The sequence below is a fragment of the Aedes albopictus genome, chromosome 3 (assembly GCF_035046485.1).
Source record: "Aedes albopictus strain Foshan chromosome 3, AalbF5, whole genome shotgun sequence".
Taxonomy (NCBI): domain Eukaryota; kingdom Metazoa; phylum Arthropoda; class Insecta; order Diptera; family Culicidae; genus Aedes; species Aedes albopictus.
This window is the reverse complement of record NC_085138.1, coordinates 270,183,701-270,190,193: the sequence shown is the minus strand read 5'-3', so window position 1 is coordinate 270,190,193 and position 6,493 is coordinate 270,183,701.

The following is a 6,493-nucleotide window of genomic DNA, read 5'->3' as shown; positions in this document are numbered from 1 at the left end:
TAGTAGTCTATGCTCACAGACAAACAGACGTAACACTCTGATAATTCACATCGTACATCGATTTAACGGTCTTTTTCAAAATTTGATAGTTGGCCAACTGCCCAACCGTGGCGCTCGCATCGTTTTTGTTCGAGTTTAACGTTTGCTCACTACCGTCACCTAGTTGGTGGTCGGGCAAACATAGGCCTTTTAGCATTGGGCGAATATGTTTTCGTGACTATGATTTGAATCGAAAAAAGTTCGAAGTGTACGTCTGTTTGTCTGTGCTATGCTATTATGGTAAAATGCAACTTTACTCAAATTTGAGTAAAATGAAGGGGGAGTTTCGGGTTGAATTGACCTACTCTTGAGTATTTTTTAGATGCAGGTAAAGGCAATTTACCTACACTGAAATAAATTTTGTTGTAGTTACCTAAAACGAGACTCGCGAAGACGGTCTTCTTTTTCTCCACTTTGTTATTTTTTTCTTCTTCCTATCTGTGTTGACTTTATGTTTTGGTTCAAACACGTACGTGACCGCGTCACCTCACATGCAGTGTGACTGAATCCCATTCACGCACAATATCATGTTGAGGTGAAATCTTGCATCGCCAACAATCGCCAAGCAAAGTAATCATTGGAATATTTTGTTTTCAATTTATTTTTGACAGTACAGGAGAAAAAAATGCTGCTCGGAGTGAATTTTGGCTTCAGAATTTATCTCGGATAGCAATACTTTCCTCGTTTTAGGTAACGTAATCAAACGGGCTACAACTGACAGCTCAGTTGGGCTACACTTGACGTTGCTTTTTTTCCTTTTCGCGAGTCTCGTCTCAGGTAGTTACTACCGAATCCATGTGATAAAATTGAGAACTGCACCAACGATTTTCAACCGAATGCAAAATTCTGTTAATTCTAGATTGAGTTTAAATAAGAGCGAAAGTAACATGAGCGAGTTTTCTTCATCGACTCTCTCTTCTTCTAATTAAAGTGACAAGATGCAAGTATGGTTGCACTTTACGGTCATAAATCGCTAGGTGGTGATGCAATATAGCGTCTAAGTGTAAAAAAGTTCAATTGAATTTGCATCATGATTTGCATCTTGTCTGAATTTGCAGAAGAGAGACGATGAAGAGAACTCGCTCATGTTACTTCCGCCCTTATTTAAACTCAATCTAGAATTGTACTGAAACACTGTCAATATTACGTTTATGTCACGTTTAATTAAGACGCCCAACATTCAAGTCGACGTGGGCGAATTTATACCGCATTCAGTTCACCACTGGACTGCAAACTGCGACTTCATAAGTGCGAAAACGTTAATAAAAGTGCGCGATTGCATCAAATCAGGTTGATGTCTTCGGCGCACTATTTCTACAAACTATGGTGAACAAAAGCTCCGAAGACACCGAGTTGATTTGATGCTATCGCGCACTTTTGATGCTAGCGTTTTCGCACTCGTAAAAACTAGTGCGATAGTCCAGTGAACTAAATGCGCTATACAATGCCAAAACAGTAGCATCAAGAATGTTTTCAGATAACGGTACGGTACGCATGGTAATATTGACAATGTTTCAGTACAATTAAGGGGTTTGATTTGAATAGGTCGAATCTACAAAGGAATCACAGCAAACTTGAGATCTATTCAAATCGAACGCCTGAATTCATAGAATTTTGCATTCGGTTGAAAATCGTTGGTGTAGTTTTTAATTTTACCATGGATTCGGTAGTAACAACAACAAAATTTATTTCAGTGTAGCGCGACCTAGCGTGAGTTTGACTCAAATTTTGGCTTATTGGGCCGAACTATAACATTGCGTCAAAAGAATAGGAAGCAATCAGTGAAGTACTAGATTGAAAGTAGTGAGCTGGATTTTTGTATGGTGAGATGATCAATTCTCCGTTTCTGCAATGAAATGGTGCAAACAGCGTGGGTTATATGATTTCTTGCCTAATTTGATGATGTTTGAGCAAAAGTTTGGTTAACTTTGTTGTTGTATTATATATTTCTTACAACTTCAACAACACAGTTACCCAAACTTTTGCTCAAACAGCATCAAATTAGGCAAGAAATCATATAACCCACGCTGTTTGCACCATTTCATTGCAGAAACGGAGAATTGATGATCTCACCATACAAAAATCCAGCTCACTACTTTCAATCTAGTACTTCACTGATTGCTTCCTATTCTATGGGGTGGACCTACATTGGGGGGTCGCCCAAGTATAGATGACAGTTCTAAGGTATGCTAGATCGCAATTTTTTCCACACATACATGAAAAAAAGTTATGAAATCCCATTTGAGCTCTGTGCAAAACTGCAATGGAGGATCCAGCATACCTAAGAGAACAGTCATCTATAGGTACTTGGGGGGACTCCAGCCAACAATCAAGAACACATGAAATTTGGGCTATAACGATTTTATTGCCGAATGAAATTCGATAACTGCAACAACTGACAGGCGTCACATAATTGTCAGTTGCTGCAGAATACAACCAATGTGCATACGAAAAACATCGCATTGCAACAAAAATGCATGTGTGTTTGCACCGAGCGAACATCTACTGTATAATATTATTCAGTGGTAAAAATTCGTTTAAACGCACATGCTTCTCAAATAGTTTTCTTTGTGTTACTGCATATTAAAATTTATGACAATAGCGCTCTAAGTATCACTAGTGATGGTACTTGTAGAAATGCATATTGATGTATAAAATTGTCAATAACACTAGTTTACAGCATTTTTGAACTCGGTAAGCTGATGATCATTTTTGGTGTAGAATCATGCCCTGAGTTCGAAAACGCGAAAGAAAAAAATTACAGTAGAGCGGAAATTTTTTCGACTTTCCATACAGTGACCCCACAATTTATGAATCGGCAAAAATTACCACAGTTTATGGATCACTCCATTTGATTAACATGGTGATTCATAAATAGTGTACAAAATTTAAGGTGATTCATCGGTGTGGGGTCACTGTACAAGGTTGATGATTTGAAATCGATTTTTGTTCTATTTTTAAGCAAAGTCGCTCACTTCAAACATCTCATTCTCCGTAATCAATGCTCCAATTGAGCTGAAATTTTTACTGTAACTCCCCTACATATGATATGTCAAATAAACGTCGAGAGAGAATTTTTAAGTTGTTTTTGTCTTATTGAAAAAAATACATTTCTTCAAAAAATTTTGGGAATTTTGCTAAAATTTAAGGAGATCGTCCCTAAAACTCGCCAATATCTTAAATTTCATCAATTTGACGCAAAACCTGCACACTTATTTTAGAGTCACTTGTTCGGCTGTTCTATTTTCGGTAAAAGTTCGGATTACCGAAGTTCAGCACAGTTTTACCGAAGTTCAGCTAGTTTTTACCGAACGTTCGGTAAACATTACTGATGGTTCAGTAGAGTTTACCGAACGTTCGGTAATTTTTTGACGAACTTCGGTAATATGGTGCTGAACATTCGGTAATCTGAACTTTTACCGAAAATAGAACAGCTGAATACGGTACTTTATTTTAAGTGTGTGTATTCGGATGGTCGAATGGTATTGTATTTAGCTTTTAATTTATGGAAAAAGATTTAAAATTGGTTAAAAAAAAACGCAATATATTTGAAGTTTAGTAAATTATATATTTTTAAAAGTTGCAGAACTAGATATTGAGCTAAAACTCAAAAACTGTTCTACTTAAAAAATTTTCAAGGTCGGTTTCGAAATCAGCACTAAATTGTGCTTCAAAAATTTTGGTCGTTGACAGCAGTTCACGACTTTCGTTTTATTTTGTAAACTTGTGTAACAATTACCTATGTAAAAAAACGAAAAAAGTGCGTTTAACCGATTTTTCCTCCAAAAATAAGATAGTTATTCCCTGATAAAAATAAATCGAATTGAAAACAATTGTTTGTCACTCGTACAGATATTATATTACGTGATTGTCCATCAAAATATGTACGAATAAAATACAGATGACCATCAAGTAAAATTTACCGTTCAATAATCAAGTGCGTTTAAGGAGAAACTTCAAAGAATACCAATATGGCTGCCACAATGGCCGACTTAGACCCCCACTCACGTTTTCAAGAGCACAAATCTTAAAAATTCGTAAACAAATGCGCTCGATTTCGAAAAGCTGCCTCTTTTTGCAAGTGAGCAAAGCCAGGAAAATCAAGTGCGGCTTGGTTCGATGCTTCGTTCGTCAGATTTGTGCCTCTAAAGTTTGTATGCAAAATTGCAATAGGATTTCTTGATGCTTCACCTTAAACGAATTTGTACCAGTGCTGAAAAATTCATTTTGTCATATCTAAATTCAATCACCTACAGTTCATTTTAGAAGCTGAACCTGAGAATATGGTATATGAAAAAAAATGTCACGGACTACCTTCGAAAAATGCCAAATGATATTCACGGTGAATATCATTTGGTATTTTTCAAAGGTAGTCTGTGACATTTACCTAAAATATTCGAAATTCCGTGACTTTCTTGCAGAACTGGTCTAGCCGCACATGTTTTTCATATACCATATTCCCAGGTTCAGCTTCTAAAATGAGCTGTAGGTGGTTGAATTTAGATGTGACGAAATTAAATTTTCAGCACTGATTTGTACCACTGTAGTGCCGAGTTGCAAAAAAATATTTTAAACCAGCAAATAAGTTTTAAAAACTCAAATTTGGCAAAACAGTTCTTAGTTTTAACTCAGCGTTGGGTTGTTTTTCCCTCGCCCAAGCCCTCGCCTCACCGGATTGTTGCCGAAAACAAAGAGAAAAGCACCGACGCATTCCCTGCTCTTCTGTGGAACAAGCAAATTTTGAATTTTCTTGAGTTAACCCACATTTGCGTCAATTGAGGCCTCCAAGGTGCTTATAGAACGGTTGATGTTGAATAGATTCTCATTTTTGGGCGAACAAGAGTTGAAGTACAGTTTTATTTCAAAGCAATTCAAATATAATATGACTTGCAGCTTCATAAAGTTGTTTTGAGAAACATTTCATAAAGCAAAAATTGTTTCTTGGGTTCTAGAATCACCGAATTAGTCTAAAAAAGTTATGTTTGAAGCGCATCACGGTAGCTTTTGATGCTTAGCGCTGTGTCCCAATATGGCTACCGATGGCTATCGTCGATCATCAACCTCCTGTTTGACGGAACACTTTGAAATGATAGTAGGGGAACAAATTCCAAAATGCCAAGGGTGGGTAAAATGGCCAATTAGGGTTTTCTGGTGATTTTATTATAAGTCACGTGTTTCAAATGAGATTGAGAAACACATGGAGGCGCATGGTTGTTGATTCTTACGCCATCCATCATTCAAATATGACGACCATCGTTTAGAAAGGGGGTCCGTAAAAGTGGGAACACTCCATGTATTGAGTAAACGAAAAAGCACGACAGAGAGGGGGGGGGGGGGTCTGAAATGCCCGAAAAAGGATGCACGTAATTTTTGAATGTCGTCATTAAGGTGAAACTGGAAGCATTTCCTCACTTTTTGGTTTTTTATTTTTTATTAAATAACGAAGCAATATTTTCAAAATCGGTTTTCGTGCACATGTAGAATATGGATCGAGGTATCTTCGATTTTTTTTTGTAGTGGAAAATGTTTTTCGTTTTTGCAGGAACCATTTTTGAACAAAATTTCACAGAAAAATGGTTTCTGCAAAAATGGAAAACATTTTCCACCTCAAAAAAATCAGAAGATACCTTGATCCATACTCTACATGTGCAAGAAAACCGATTTTGGAAATATTGCTTCGTTATTTAATAAAAAATCAAAACCGAAAAAATGAGGAAATGCTTCCAGTTTCGCCTTAAGGCGAAACTGGAAGCATTTTCCTAGGCATTTCCTCACTTGTTGGTTTTAGATTTTTAATTAAATAACGTAGCAATATTTTCAAAATCGGTTTTCGTGCACAGTTATAGGAAGGATCAAGGTATCTCCTGATTTTTTTCAGGAGGAAAAAAATATGGTTTTTGAAAAATTGGTAAAAGTTCTACACCTGAAAAAATCCAGGGGATAGCTCGATTCTATCTCTAACTGTGTATGAAAACCGATTTTGAAAATATTGCTTCGTTATTTAATAAAAAATCAAAAATCAAAAAAAAAAAATAAGGAAATGCATTCAGTATCGCCTTAAGTGGCATTCTGCCCCATGGCAGATGGCCTTTTTGCACCATTCCCTTCTTACGAACCAACTTTTAAGGGCAGACTTGTTAGAATCCCAAATAGGCCGCCACAATGGCCGACTTTGGCACCTACTCACGATTTCGAACACACAAGTCTCTTCGTAAACAAAACCAGCACACCTGAGTTTCTTATTTTAAGCTTATTACAAGTGAGCAAGAACAGAATAATAAAATGCACTGTTGTTTGAAGCTTGCTTCTTGATATTTGTGCGACTGAAGTTCTGATGCGCTGTTGTAGCGGGATTTCAAGACGCTTGTCCCTAAAACCGCTAAACATCGTTCGAAATTCATTAGTTTCGTGAACATTTCTGTTCAATTATCAAGATAATATTGTTTAGTTGCTG